Source organism: Pseudorca crassidens, chromosome 6 (assembly GCF_039906515.1).
Source record: "Pseudorca crassidens isolate mPseCra1 chromosome 6, mPseCra1.hap1, whole genome shotgun sequence".
Lineage (NCBI taxonomy): Eukaryota > Metazoa > Chordata > Mammalia > Artiodactyla > Delphinidae > Pseudorca > Pseudorca crassidens.
In genome coordinates this window covers 3,481,977-3,497,895 of record NC_090301.1, presented here as the reverse complement: position 1 = coordinate 3,497,895, position 15,919 = coordinate 3,481,977, and the positions used below count along the sequence as shown (strand labels likewise).

At 51.2% G+C, this 15,919-nt stretch overlaps 1 protein-coding gene across 2 annotated transcripts in view; it reads left to right on the top strand.

The window, feature by feature from the left end:
• Nucleotides 1-14,628: 14,628 nt before the first annotated feature.
• MLPH (melanophilin) overlaps nt 14,629-15,919 on the top strand; it is a 43,901-nt gene continuing 42,610 nt past the window's right edge. The window contains exon 1 of one of the 2 annotated variants that reach the window (XM_067740119.1): nt 14,629-15,356. The gene's annotated coding sequence lies outside the window, so the exon portion shown is untranslated. The remainder of the gene's footprint in view (nt 15,357-15,919) is intronic. The other variant, XM_067740118.1, reaches the window with a different exon arrangement.

Here is a 15,919-nt window from a genome sequence, read left to right as displayed (position 1 = left end):
CCCCTCCCTGCACGCAGTGGCCCTGGCTGGGCCGTATCCCACAGCGCCGGTGACACGGCCCCCCGCAGCTCCACCCTCCGCGTTCCAGAAACCACGCCCTCATCTGCCCCTTAAGACCTAAGGTGGCAACGGCCTCCACTGTGGCCTCCACTGTGGCCAGCTCCAGGGCCAAGTCAGTCTCCTTTGCTGGTTCCCTTAACTCTGCCCACACCTCTGCCAGGGGTCCCTGGGCAGCAACTCTTGTGGCTGTCTCCTTTCCAGACCCTGCAGGGAGAAGGCACTCGGGGAGGCCTGTGGGGTGCACGGCCTGGAGCCCCCACGAGACCAGGCTAAGAGAATGGGCACAGACGGAGCAGTTGGGGCAAACCCCAGGTCGGGGCGGGTGGTGGCGCAGAGGTCCCGGAGCCTCCCAGGCCTCAGAGCATCATGGAGGACTCCACAGAGTGACAACCACGGAGGGCGCCCGCCCTCCAGGGAAGCCCCTGTCAGCAGCGGATGCTGGGTGCGGACAGTGAGAGCAAGGCTTCCCAGTGTCTCCACAGAGCCCTGACTCAGTCTCCTGGAGGCCGGGATGCACGTTCCCACAGCCAGCGCGGCCAGCCCCGCACCACAAGCCGCAGAGCCTGTGCCGCGACTGAGCCGCCAGCAGACGCCGACGGTTTCCCACTGGTTCCTGGGAAATGGTCGACCCAGGTCCCACCCGTCTGCCTCCTGAGACTTAGAAGTAATTCCTGGCCACTTCTCCCACCCAGCCCTCCCGGCCCACCCGCCTGCTGCCCCCTCTCCCAGAGCTGTGGCCTGAAGTGATGCCCCCCACGGGTCTGCCCTGTGGGGAGGCGGGGGCCCAGCCTCGTCGGGTGGTTCCAGCCAGAAGGGGAGTTGCTGGGAGCAACTTCCTAGCAGGAGCTGCTAGTTGGGGCTGGAGAGAGAGGGGGCAGCCCTGGAGAGCCCCGGGCAGCCATGGGTGGGTCCCTGGAGGCCTCTGCAGGCCTCGAGGTCCAGGGGCTGTGATGGGCACCAGGCCAGGGATCCTGACCCCGTATGTGGGGATGGAGGGGAGTCCCGGCACTGGCGCCATCCCCACCCCGGGGAGGGCCCAGGACTCTCCTAGCTGGACCCAGAGCAGAGGGTGAAGTGATGTGATATGCCGGTGCAGGTCCCTGCAGCTCCCGAATGACAGCCCACAGGGAGGTGATTTCCCGAGGATCCCGGCACACGGGGGCCTGGGCCACCAACAATCCGGGCAGGTGCACCAAGTGATGAATTTTTTCTTAAATTCGATATTAAAAACAAAACCAAACCGAGAACAATATTCAATTAACTACTGTCGATAAAAACTCTTGGCGGGAGATGGGGGGTGCGGGCCAGTGCTGGATCGCCAGAAGTTCGCTCTGGTCTGTCCGGGTTTATTTTGAATCACACTGTGGGCAGGGAGTAATATATCCCGTGCTCTGGGCTTGGAGGTCCTAGTCGCCGCTGATGCATCGTAACTGCAAGGTTTTGCTGAGGTTCCCCCAGTCAAAGGGTGGGAGGTGCGGACCCCTGGTCCCCAGGGGTTGTAAGTCCACCGGAGAGGGTGTCCCTGAGGGTTGCCAGAGGCACCGGAGAGCTTTGGGCTTCCCTGCTCTCAACTGCTCCTCCTGGGTGTGGGCGGACGGACTCCCATGGGCCCCACCCCAGGGGATAGACATGCGAGGGCGGGCAGGGCGCTGGCATGCTTGTGTGGCGCTCACCCTCCAGCCAAAAACCGCATCCCTGTCTTCAATTATGCGTTTGAGTTAAGCTCTTTGGCCACAGATGGAAAGCCTTTGAGGCCCCAGCCAGGCCCAGATGGAGGCGGTGGGTGGACTAAGGGTGGGGGGTACGTGGGATGGGGAGGGAGTCCCGCTCGTGAGGGTGAGATGCGACCTCATTCACACCGCAGAAATCCCGCTGCACGGGGACCCCCCCACCCACCCACCGCCCAGCACTATGCTCAAAGGCTGCCTATGCTCTCTGAGCGCAGCAAGGCGTCCCCGTGTTAAGGGTGGGAAAACAGCCCTCGCGGGGCAGGAGCCCAGGCCAGCCTCAGCAGGCTTAGCAGGTTGACCTTGGCCCTGCCAGCTCCTTTAGGGCAGGAGGTTGTGCATCATGTGCTACCCACATGGCAGAAGGTCAGGATGCTGGAAGAGGGGCAGAAGAGAGGAAGAGCGAGAGGAAGTTTCAGTGCGATAAGCATTGACCCTCCTAAGGGTTTTCACACAAACACACGAAAATCCTCTAATGTAACCTTAACGACGACAAAGAAAATGTTAACCACTGATGTTTATCGAGCCACAGTACAAGGAAGGCGGGGTGTATGCACTCCTGCCTCTCCTCCTGCCTACCCTGCATCTTGGGCAGGCACCCACACCCCTACTCAGCCCTCCCTGAAACGGGGACAGGACTGGCCCCGACCTCCCTGGGTAGCTGTGAGGATTAAAGGTGACTGTCATCCTTCAGAACAGTACCTGGCACTGAATAAACCGTCACTAACACTCTCTTCCTCACCTTCGTCATTACATCAGGAGTGCTTTCTGCCATAAGCTCAGAAAACCCACACGGCAGTGGCCTCAATACGTAGGTGTTCGTCTTTCCCCATAACAAGGAGTTCAGAGATTGACGACTGCCTGCCAGGAGCACAGCTCAGGCCAGGACTCCAGGCTCGTCTTTCCACCCCAGGAGCCTTAGCAGGTAGGCTTTCTACCCTTGCCTGCCTCCTCCTGGTTGCCAGATACCTGCTGCCACTCCAGACCTCACATCCAAGTTCCAGGTAGAAAGAATGGGAAAGGATAAGACACACAGGGCTTTCCCTGAGTGAGACTTTCCTGCCTTGTTCTGGAAGGGACGCCCTCTCCAGGAACCTCTACCCCCATACCTCCATCGTCCAGAAGTGTGTCCTGTGGTCCATCCTAGCTGCAAGGGAGGCTGGAGAGCTGTGCACCGTCAGCTAGGAGCATCTCTTCTCTCCATGAGAGCAGGGTGCTGCGAGTACAGAAGGAACATGGCTGTTGAGTGGGCACCAACAGTGTTACCAGCATGCTGTTGTATGATTCATCTCACCTGCCAGGTCAGACATATTATTTCTACCTTGTAGACAGAGAAATCAAGGCTCAGTAAGGTTGAAAATCTTCCCCAAGATCACATAGCGAGTGGGTGACGTCCTGGTCTCCTAATTCTAAGTAATAATGTTTTATAAATCCACGACTTCTAATTGATTATTGAGGCCTTTCTGACATTGATTTTGAAGCATTGACATTGATATATGACAGCTGCTTTAAAATCCTTGTCAGGGGGACTTCCCTTGCGGTCCAGTGGTTACGACTCCACACTTCCACTGCAGGTTCAACCCCTGGTCGGGGAACTAAGATCCCACATGCTGCACGGCACAGCCAAATAAATAAGTAAATAAAAATAAATCTCTTAAAAAATGAAGTAAAATCCCTGTCTGATTCATCTAAGTACTGGCCTCAGTTCACTGCCTTTTCTCATCCAGTGGTTTTCCTGGTTCTCGGCAGCACCAGTGATTTTGTATTATGCCCTACACATTTTGGTTATTATGGTAGGAAACTCGATCCTGATAAAATCTTCTATTTCGGCAACAGTCACCTGTTCAGTTGAGGTGTAGTTTCTGGCCTACATTCATGGGCTTCATTTCCCCATAACAAGGAGTTCGGAGATTGACTGCCTGCCAATAGTTTTGTGTCCTGAGCCCTCGTCATGTCACCCGGGGCTGCTTCGTTCTTCCCGTGCTGCTGGGGTTCTTCTCAGTCCCTGCTGGTGTCATCTCTGAGGCCAGAAGGCACTGCCCTGGGCCACCTGCCCTCACTGGGTGAACCTGGAACGACTGCCCTAGGTCTCCTTATGCCACTGGATGGAGGGCAAGGAGACACATGTCTTTATAACCGAGCAGGACCCTATGTTGTCTTCCTAGGACAGACCACCCCCCATCCCCATACCCTCTGCTGTAGCTTCTCTCAGAGGTACCTAGGTAATAGTATCTGATGCACTTTTCCGGAGTTGTTTTACAGATGCTAAAACCCCCACCAAATGGAAGAAATTAACTACTAGATGACCATGAGCATGTAGCCTCCAGAGCTACTGGTGCCTAAGGATTGATAATGTTAACCCTTGTGACACCACCCTGTTACCTCACCATCGACTGATCAGAGGATTGTGAACCAGCTGATCACACACCCTGGGACACCCCTCCCTCACCTGGTCTTTAAAAATGCTTTGCTGAAACCCATTGGGGGCTCAGGGGGGTTGAGCACTAGCTGCCTGGACTCCTTGCTTGGCTCTTGCAGTAAACACTGCCCTTTCTTTCACCACAACCTGGTGTCAGTAGATTGGCTTTACTGCACATGGGCAAGCAGACCCAAGCTTGGTTTGGTAACAGCTTCATGGCTGCTATAGCTGTGGGCAGATGGACCACCAGGGGCCCAGCTATGGAGGGGCTGGGATGGCCTGGAGCCTGGGTGCTCTCACCACTGTTCACAGATCAGACTGCCTGCTGGGGTCCGGGATGCTGAGCGGGGACTGGAGCCCTTCACTAACTCTCTCTCGGGCGTCCCCTTCCCCAGTCCCTTAGCCAGAGAGAGAAGGCTTTTCCGGGTTTGGGGTTTTTTTAATCTATGCCTGTTGGAGGTTCTGGTTGCAGGTTTCTCTGGCACCCAGCCCAGGGCTGAGCAGTAGATAAAAGGAAAACCCAGGGAACTCACCACATGGTCCTCCCTCCAGTCATGAGGTCTCTGGCCAGTCCACCCTCTTCCACCCATCTTTCAGAGTCCTTGTATCATTTGTTGAATAATTTCCAGGGTGTTTATTTGTTTTTATGATAGACAAGCAGGGGAAATTGAGTCTATGCATCTTATTCCAGAACCAAAATCTTAAGTCCTTTATAATTGCACTTTCCAATCTCTTGACAACCCCCGTTTAATACTCCTAGTACACAGCAATTTCAGGGGATGTTATCTTCTCAAGGGATGGTGTCATATAAAGGGCTTAGCATCAGTCAGATATTCAGCAACAGAAGCAGCTAGATCAGCCTTGGTGAGAGGGAGACTGTACAGCTGGACCCATGTAAACACTGAGGTGGCCAAGCACAGAGGCTGACCTCTACAGGAAGGGTCACCCAGTACACCCATTCATTCAGTGTCCTTTCTACTGGAGATGGCCTCTGCTGAGCATTGACTTGAGATGCAAGATTCACCTGTGGTACCCACTCCCAAGATTCACACACATGCCCCTGTCTCCAATTTTCCCATCTTATTTCCTCTAGTTCCCTGACCAACCAAGTTTGCATTAATGCCTAAACCTGCTACAGAATTCCCCCATCCTCTGAGCCCCACCCAAACCTGTCAGCCTTCTGAAAAACTTGCTAAATGGATTGGAGCAGTATTCCCAAGTGGGCATATGTTGCCTCCAAAATCCAGAGTTTCATCAAGTGTGTGGCTCTGCCTCTGTGGTAAGAACTACAAAGTGGATAACTTGCCTTTACCTTAGAGGGCAACTTGCAGCATACGCTAGATCATTAGACCCCTAAAACTTCACCAAAGTTGCATCCCCCTGAATCTTTGTAGGATTTGCTTCCAGCTTCTGGTGCCTAAAAGTCTTCCCTGGGCATCCAGAGTCATTGCCACTTCCAGTACACCAGGTATAATTAGGAAAAGATCATCCATATATTGAACAAGCATGGTCAAGTTTTCTGAGGATGATATTGTGACAGAGATCAGAGTTAATACAGCCCTGGGACAACAGGTGTACTGCTGTCCTTCCCATGTAAAAGCTAACTGCTTCAGCTCCTCTTTTCTGATGATGATGTAGTGACTCCCTGGATGAGTGGCAGCTCAGAATCTGTGTCCAATCTCCCTCCCAAGTTTGGGTACTTCCTCTTCTCCAATAGGGCAGTTACTCTGGTAAACAACCATAGGCCCCTTGAAGGAAGGAATGTGGAATAATTACGGTATATATTGTGTAGTGACATTGTAAGGTCCGTCCTCAAGGGGGCCTGTTTTCTCCTTTAGTCAAGTGGCTCTGGGGTTGAAAGCTGGTTTAGATCTGGAAACTGGGTGTGGCATTGTAATTTTTCATTGCAACGTCTGAAATCAACCTTCTGTTCACCAGTTCTTGAATTCTTCTACATATACCAATCTAGCAATGCCCTAATTTGATGCCAGTCTTCTAAGCCCCAAGGACTACCATGGTCTATTAGCCAGTCCCACAGATACCTTTGAGCTAGAGGGCCCTGGTCGCCTTTGTGGATTTTCTGCCATTGTGACAATTTCATCCACCTTGCCTCTGGTAATGGAGCACCGCCACCAGACTCTGCTATTTCAGAATGACGGCATCCCCTTGGACACTAAGGAGGGCAGTTCCACGGCATAATCTCCTACTGTCAGCACTAATGACAGAGGACAGCCAGCACTGATTGCCCAAAGATGCAGGTGCTCCCCTCATCCGTGTGTCCCTTACTGCCTGGATGAAGCAAGTGTCCTCTGGGGCCTCCCAGGGAGCAGAGCCAAGTGGTGGAGTCTTCAATCTTACATAATAAGTCTAGTCTCGTATTCCTACTTCCCTAAGCCCTCTAAGCTCTTACTTAACACTCTAGGAAGACAACTGCAGTGCCTACATCTCATTTATGTCATGCCCAAGCTTTGCAGAGCCATCTCAGCGGTGTGTTTGGCTAATTTCTAAGTGTCCTTGCCAGCAAGTGAAATCCTGACACATGGGAGAAATTCTTGCTGATCAATAAACTCGATTCAATATCTTCAAGGTGCATTCCCACACATTTCCCTCTGTCACTTGGTGATTCATACCAGTCAGGACCTGTCATTATGTCAGTGAGGAGCTTATTTATTCCCAGGGCAGGAACTTTATCTTCCCACTTAGGCTCTGCTGAGACCTGGCCCCAGTTTTTAATCTAGAGGAAATAAGAAGAGATGGGGACAGATCTTGAGGACAAGCACCTCCGGTGAAGTCTTCCCTAGTCTCTGGGTACCAGTACCTCTGGGGAGAGGAAAAGGGCTTCCTCTCTATGCCCAGAGAATTCTGGGAAATCTAGGTGTTCAAGCTCAGACTCATCCACCCAAATGTCCCCATTCCAGGTCACAGGATGCCAGCACTTCCCTCTCGAGGCCCTGACTTTAGCATAGAAAACATACTCAGGGTGCTCCCTCTGTAGTGCTGGTACATATTTGCCAGATAGTACAAGATCCCCAGTTAAATTTGAATTTCAGATAAACAACAAATAATATTTTAGTATAAATACGTATGCTCCATGAAACATTTAGAACAAGCTTATACAAAAACAAAAAAAAGGTTCATTGTTTACCTAAAATTCAAATTTAACTGGGCATCCTGTATTTTATCTGGAACCCCTACACTGGCACCCTTACAATTAAATTCTGTGTCCGATTATCAGCACAGTCTGCCCCAAGGCGGCAGGAGATACGGATTTCTCTAAACACTGCCGTGATAAGCATTTCGGCTTGCATAGCAAGCCCTGAGGACGGAGATTGGAGCCTGCCGTTCCATTCCCCAAGGATGTTGGGTTTTTATTACAGTTTTTAAATGGCTTTAAAACCTGCAAATTCTAATCAGGTATCTCCAGAACCCTGAAATACACTTACAAAGCTAATTTCAAAACCAGTGACCTAGCTTGGCCTCCTGAGCTAGTAGAATTTCAGCCAGTTTGGAAGGTGAACTGTGGACGGGTGGAGGAGAAAAAGTGCAGGCACGAAAGCACAGTTTGACATAAAGTTTCCACCCCGAATTGAAGGCATAGCTTGTGCTCCAAGAAACAGGCAAGCCCGTTTGGATTCCTGGGATCAGGAAGCTGGAAACTGTAACTGGGTGTGGGGTTCAGGTGGTGGTGACGGTGCGGGAAACAGGACCATTAACACAAAAATGGGGGTGAATATGGGGTTAGAGGAAGTGTGAGGGGAGGATTCGTGGGCTAAGGATGGGGAGGGGTTGGCCATGGGCTTTGGGATCTGGCCACGGGGTGGGGAAGCAGTGGGTGAGGTACTGTTGGAATCCCACTCCCTGTTCTGGGTTGGTTTCCAGTTGGCACTGACTCCCGAGCCTGTTCTGGCATCAGACAGAGAGGGTGAGGGTGGCAGCAGCTCAAGTGAGAGATCTTGTGACAGATCTCACTGCAGGGAAGGTCATTAACAACACTGCAAATGTTCCAGAACTTTTGTACGAGAGTTTAATGTGAAGGGCAACTTCCGCTGTTAGAACTGAAATCAGGTCATTCTGTGAATTACGGAAGTGAAGGAGGGGTGGAAAGAATTGTCACTGTAATGCCTGATTTAGCAGCCATGACTTGGGAACCTGGGGGTGGAGGTGACCACCCCATGATGGAGGGCGGGATGCTCTCAGGGGCTAACCTAGCCACTTCCCCTTGTGTGCCCCGGCAAGTAACCACCAGAAGGGGGGTGACTGGGTTTCAGTTTCTAGGGCTGCTCTTCACAGATTTTCTACCTCTGGTTATGCCAACACCAACTGAGCTGGTCACTCCTGCAGTGGTGAGAGCCACAGGGCAAGGTGAAAGTCTAGGCTTTGAGACTCTCAGACCGGGATTTGAATCTGATCTCACCTCTCTAACTGACTGACTTAGGGCTAGTGTCTTAGCTTCCTGACCTGCACAACCCAATTGACACTGTATAAGTCAGGCACCCAATTCAACTGATACTGCATAGGTCAGGCACCTAACTCAACTGATACTGTATAGGTCAAGCACCCAACTCAACTGATACTGTGTAGGTCGGGCACCCAACTCAGATGATACTGTACGGGTCAGGCACCCAACACAATTGATACTGTACAGGTCAGGCACCCAACTCAACTAACGCTGTACAGGTCAGGCACACAATACAATTGATATTATAGAAGTTGGGCAACCAGACAGTGCTCACAGGCACCCAGTAGGTCTTCAGTGAGCATCAGTTCCCTTCATGCTCCTTCCCTTCATAAACACAACTGAGGTTTCCAGAAGAGGGTCTTCTGAGAATAGAGCATAAAACTTCTGCCTAAGTTCTTTCCCTTCAGTAGGAACCACTTCTGCTGGATTCCTGAACGCTGCATAGTGAAAACTCCTCATTAAGCTACTCTAGGGAAAAACAAGTGCTCACTGGCTCACGTCTCACATGATCTGAAGCTTCCAAAACCCTGAAAGCCTGAGAGGTCTGATGGCTTTAGAGTCAAGGGCTTCATTCTTCAGATTTTTCCCTCTTCTTGGCTGGCCTCTCTGCCTAATTAGAGCTCCTTCTAGGCACTTATCAAAATCTAATTCCTCATGTGTTCAGATGGCGGGAAAGCAACTTGCCAAAATGAGTTTGCAAACTCTACATTTCTGATCTATTGAACATGGGATAGAAACAGGCAAATGAATTCTGTTCAGCTCTGAGTAGAAGGGGACTGTTTCTTGCCCTCTGACACATCCTTCCTGGGGAGAAAAAGCAAGGATGAGCTCAGACCAGCCCAAGATAGGGGAAGAGGCTGAGCTGAGTTGGGGGCTGCTGTCTCAAAACACAGCAAGGGCTGATGAAGGGTGCGAGGAAGAGGGGAATCATGGCCCCAGAAGAAAGCAGGCCTCCCTCTCCCAACCCTGCATCCCACCTTTCCACCAGCCCTCTTCTCAACCAACATTTCTCCCCGGAAGGTGCCCTGGGCTTAGTTCACCTGGGTGGTGGGAACAGAGCTCTGTTTGGAGACCACCAGTCAAAGTTAAAATCAAGGGCATCATCAAAATACTTATTATGATTACTGAACAATATTTATTCAACAAGTAGTCATCAAAGACCAACCATGGGCAGCAGGGACGTCAAAGTGAACATCCCATTCCTGGAGCTCCCGGGCCTTAGAGCAGGGGGACAAAGACGTTACCAGAGCACCTCACACATGTGGTGGGGAAACCATGAGAATGGTTCTGTAAGAACGTGACGGGAATAACGGGGAGTCTGATAGTGGGGAGGGCTGGACAGGCAGGAAATGCTTTTCTGAGGGGAGGACAGTTGAGCTGACACCCGAAAGGAGTAGGACTTGCGCAAGTGAGTGGGGCAGGGACATCTTTCTGAAAAGGGCTGGAGCTCGGAAACAGAGAGAAGGCAGGCGGAGGCTGGGAGACGAGCAGACAGGCGCTTTCCTGGGAGTGGTTCTGACCCCAGACCCCACCCCCCACCCCGAGACATACAGCTCAGGGGTCACTGTGTGCGCTCCACTGCAGTCACGGGGCCCTGTGCGCTGAAGAGCCAGCAGGCAGCAGGGTCAGGTGACACCTCCTCAAAGGCCCTGGGATTCCCCGCCCAGGAGAACAACCACAAAGCCAGGAGAACACTTCCCAAGATGGGATTTTTCTCAGTTTTTCAGATTTATAAAAGAAAGAAAATCATTCAGCATTTGATGTAAATGCATTTTCTTTTTTAATTTTACTGGAGTCTAGTTGATATGCAATGTTGTGTTAGTTTCAGGTGTACAGCAAAGTGAATCAGTTCTACACATACATATATCCACTCTTTTTTAGATTCTTTTCCCATATAGGTCATTACAGAGTATTGACTAGAGTTCCCTGTGCTATGCGGTAGGTCCTTATCAGTCATCTATTTCATATATCGTAGTGTGTATGTGTCAATCCCAATCTCCCAATTTATCCCTCCCCCACCCCTCTTTCCCCCCTGGTAACCATAAGTTTGTTTTCTACATCTGTGACTCTATTTCTGTTTTGTAAATAAGTTCATTTGTACCATTTAAATGTGTTTTCTTGTAAAATATAGTTTACTGAACGTGGCTGGGATTGGGGGTGGTACTTTACGTGTGTTCAACTTCCTGGGTGTTCGTCTCAAAACTCCAGATGCCCTGGTTAGCCCAATGGCAAACCAGCCCAGAGGATTTAGCCAGGGGAGAAGGCAGGAAGGATTTAACTGCTGCCTGCCGGTGAGCTCTATCAAGGACCCAACGATGGCGGTGGATAGGGGACCCCAGGCCTCTCAGCACTAACCCTGCATCTGCCATCGTGGGAAGCTGGTACTTCCAGGCACTGCAGGATGCTCCCTGGTGGGCCGGAGGCCTCCTCCCCCTTGGCGTCTCCTCTCTACCAGCACAGATGAGGGAAGTCCCAGCCCAGCCCTCAACAGGACTTGCCTGTCCAGCTATCCCTGAAGATGGGGGACTTCCAAACAGTGAAATTAAAGGGCGCTGCCCTGAGGCCCATCTTCCATGGTGAGCTTCCTGATGGCATGGCCGAGACAGCCATCCTGCCTTCCTTGCTGTGTCCACCCCTAAACCTCAGAGAAGGCAGGGTCTCCTGACAGCCACTTTAAGACAAGGAAGTGGGGGGGGGGCTCTACTTCCCTCTGGTGTCCCCCCACCAAGCCGACTTCTTGAGGGTCCGTGATGGCTGATTGCAACGCTTGCTCCTGGAGAGGCGAGCCATCTCCAACTCACTGTGTGACCCTGGGTGTATGCCACCCCCTCTCTCAGCATCGGTTTTCTCATCTGTAAGAGACAGGATTGGACCACATAGTCTTAAAAAAGGAAAGCCAGCCCGAAGCAAGTGAATGAGGAAGGACAGATACAGGGGCAGGGGCAAAAGGGGAGCCAGAGGGTAGCACCCAGGGGCACATCGGGAGCCCTGAGAAGTAGGAAGGGGCCAGGGCTCCAAAGGTAAGGCCCAGGCAAGCCAAGAATACCAGGAGAAGGAGAAACAACCGAGCCCAAGATCCTGGCCAGCAGCCACCAGGCCCCACTGCTTACCTTCCCCCTCCTCTGCTCTCCGTCCCCTCCCTTCTCCCCGTAAATAGCTAAATTAAGAAATCAAGATATTCTGAACTGGATCCTTCACAATAAAGGATAATTATCGAGACAAATGGCAAAATTGGAAAGGGTTCTCATGATTATACATAACAGCATACCATTTACCAATTTTGATGGCTGGATTGAAGTTTTGTAGAAGTTTGTCCTTGCTTGTAAAATACATACTAAAACATCACGTCAGCAACTTACAAATTGGAAGGAGGACTTCTTTGTATCATACTTCCAAACTTATGTCATTTTTGAGATTGTTTCAATAATTTAAACTTTTTCAATTCTAGAATTTTCTCTTAAAAATTGCATACATCCTTTGACTCGGCAATTCAATGTTAGGATTTTATTGTATAGATATATTTGTATTCGCATGTATGTACAGTGATACGTATGTAGGTACAATTACATTTATGTACCATCATAAATATGTATATGCCAGTGATATTACACATTATACGCAAGATGTTTATGGCAGAAATTTTTTTTTTTTTTTTTTTGGTGGTACGCGGGCCTCTCACTGCTGTGGCCTCTCCCTTTGCGGAGCACAGGCTCCAGATGCGCAGGCTCAGCGGCCATGGTTCACGGGCCCAGCCGCTCCGCGGCATGTGGGATCTTCCCAGACCGGGGCACAAACCCGCGTCCCCTGCATCGGCAGGCAGACTCTCAACCACTGTGCCACCAGGGAAGCCCCAGAAATATTTTTAAATAGCAAAAAATCCAAAGTTAACTGTCCATCAATAGGAGAGCAGTAAAATGAGGATGGTAAACTCATGCAGTGGCTACTCTGCAACCATTAAAAAGAATGAACCAGGTCTATACTAACAGGGGTTAATATCTACCTAGCACTCACCTCAGGGCAGGTCTCATCCGAGTGCTTTGTGTATACTGATTCAGAACGACCCTACTGTGTAGAACCTGTTGCTCTCCCCAACGTGTAGAAGAGAGAATTGAGCCTGGGGGAGGTTAAGTAACAGTCCAATGAGGATGCGGTCAGCTGGGGTCCAACTCCTGCAGCTGGTTCCAGAGTCCACATGCTTAAACACACACAATAATTTGGGCAGAATACACAAGGCATCACTGCTAATGATGGTTTTTGGGAAGTGGGCTTGGGTGAAGGAATAAGATTAAGTTTGACTTTTCATTTCATACTGTTCATATTCTTTACCATATATCTTTATCACATATCACCATGTATCAGTTTTACACATTACTTAAAACCCACTAATTTAAATAAATAAGCATGAAAGTATAAAAAACATTTAAAAACGATGGACAAGAGTATGGAAGTTACTCTAAAAAGTAAAAATAGAGTTACCAGATGATCCAGCAATCCCACTCCTGGGCATATATCCAAAAAAGATGAAAACTCTCATTTGAAAAGATACATGCACCCCAATGTTCATGGCAGCACTATTTACAATAGCCAAGACATGGAAGCAACCTAAATGTCCACTGGCAGAAGATGTGGTACATATATACAATGGAATACTTCTCAGCCCTAAAAAAGAATGAAATAGTGCCATTTGCAGCAACATAGATGGACCTAGAAATTATCATACTAAGCGAAGTCAGTCAGAGAAAGACAAATATCACATGATATCACTTATATGTGAGATCGAAAAAATAGTACAAATGAACTTATTTACAAAACAAAAATAGACTCACAGACTTAGAAAACAAACTACGGTTACCAAAGGGGAAAGGAGTGGAGGATAAGTTAGGGCTTTGGGATTAACAGATACACACTACTATATATAAAATAGATAAACAACAAGGACTTACTATATAGAACAGGGAACTATATTCAATATCTTGTAATAATCCATAATGGAAAAGAATCTGAAAAAGACTAGATATTGGTATATGCATACCTGAATCACTTTGCTGTACACCTGAAACTAACACAACATTGTAAATCAACTATACTTCAATTTTTTTAAAAAATAAAAGATAAAATACATATTAAAAAGAAACGGTCCTGATACCGACTTTTAAGGGATCTGTTAATTTTATAAGCAACAGTAAAGTATATGGTAAGGAAATGAAAAACATGAGAACCGGCTCACAGGGTTTCTGGAAACTCTGGGTTACGTATAAGTGTCACCTTACTTCCCGGGTTCGCACACAGAGTTGATGGTGCTTGGCCAGAGCGCCTATGTAGCCCAGAGGACAGAAATAGCCACACGCACTTCCAGTGCTTCCGCGGGCACAGCAGACAACCAGAGCTCTAACCCGAGCAGAATTGTGTGCCTTTTGAAAGTGCCTTATAAATTATCCAATGTGACATCACAATGATCCTATAAGGTTTAGTTTCCTCCTCTGTAAAACGGAGATATCAGTATTTGTTCACCTAACAGCACTGATCATTTATGTATTTATTTACATTCCTATCCCCATTTCGCAGATACGGAAAGTTTCGAAAGTAGTTCCTGGGGGAAAGAATGTAGTTTTGTTTGATCTTTCTTTATCAATAGTAAGTGAGAGGGAGGAGGGGGGAGTGATTTGATGCGCCCAGCTCCGGAAGGGAAAGGGAAGATGGTGACGCCCTTTAATGTCCAGGGGATTTGGGAAGGACAAGCAGGCACAGCACGGTGGCTGGAGCTGGCGGTGGTGCGTCGCACGCTCCGGGTTTGAGGCGCCCCTGAGCGCGAGTCCGGGCGCGGAAAGTGAGACGGCGGCGCGGGGACTCGGAGGTCCTTACGCAGGGAATCCTCGCCCCCGGCCCCGCCCCGTCTGTGCGCGGATGCTGACCGCGCCGCGAGCCGCGGCTGTGACTTGCGGGACTTTTTTTGGCGCGCAAGGTCTCGGTGCCCTCCCCGTGGCGGGGCTACTGGCGTTTGAGCTTCCGGGTCCAGCCGCGTCCAGGCAGGAGGGAAGACGTGGAGGGGCGCGCGTCTGCCGCAGGAAACACGGGGTCCAGAGTCCCATTTACGAGTGAGGCGTTCCCACGAGTTAGTCTGTGGCTTTGGGGAACGCTCTTTCCTGGGCCTCAGTTTCCCCATCTGTAAAACCGGAGTAAATCGCGCAGAATTGGGATGGGAATTACACGAGGTCCCGCGCGCTCCGAGGGCGAGAAAGGCCGGCGGCTCCCTTCGCGCCGAGGGCAGGACGGCGGCGGCCTCATCACCGGGCAGTCTCCCGACTCGCCAGGTGTGGGCTCAGCCCTCCGCTCCCTGCCTTCCTCCCCGCCTTCCTCCCCGAAGTAGGCTGGGGGCGAGGAGCGACGGGCTCTGCCCGGCACTGGCGCCTCCCGCGCTGGCGCCCCGGGTGTCTGCCCCGCCGGCACCCGGAGGTGCCCGGCGCTCCCGGAGCTGGGCGCGGCGCGGTCCTCGTGACCCGGCGGACGCCTCCGGGACCTCGCCCCTCCCTCCTGGCTGTGCGCCCTGCGCCCTGCCTGGCCTGTATTTGCCCTCCTGGCCTCAACGCACCGCGACCCGACGCCCGGCCCGTCGCCTTGCTCTCCCTAGCAGGACCGCAGAGAGCAACCCCGGGGTCCGGGCCAGGGCCGACAGGCACCCGGAAAGGAGTCGGTGAGTTCGGGGAGAAGGGGGAACGGCGGGGTCCGGTGGCGCCCGGGATGGAGGCCGCAGGTTCAGGGCGCGTCCGCGGTGCTGCGTGCAGCCCCACCGGTGTGAAAACACCCCCAGGGGCCCCCAGGCCTCGGTCCCGGCCGATGAGGAGGACGCGTCCAACCCACCGAACCCCAAACCCAGGCTTCACCCAGATAGCTTGGCAAGCTGGTCTGGATCCTCAGGGAGCAAAACAGTGGGGTTTTTTGTTTGCGGTACGCGGGCCTCTCACTGTTGTGGCCTCTCCCGTTGCGGAGCACAGGCTCCGGACGCGCAGGCTCAGCGGCCATGGCTCACGGGCCCAGCCGCTCCGCGGCATGTGGGATTTTCCCGGACTGGGGCACGAACCCGTGTCCCCTGCATCGGCAGGCAGACTCTCAACCACTGCGCCACCAGGGAAGCCCAAAACAGTGGGGTTTTTTGGGGGGTTTTTTTTGGTTTTTTCCTAAACATCTTTATTGGGGTATAATTGCTTTACAATGGTGTGTTAGTTTCTGCTTTATAACAAAGTGAATCAGTTATAC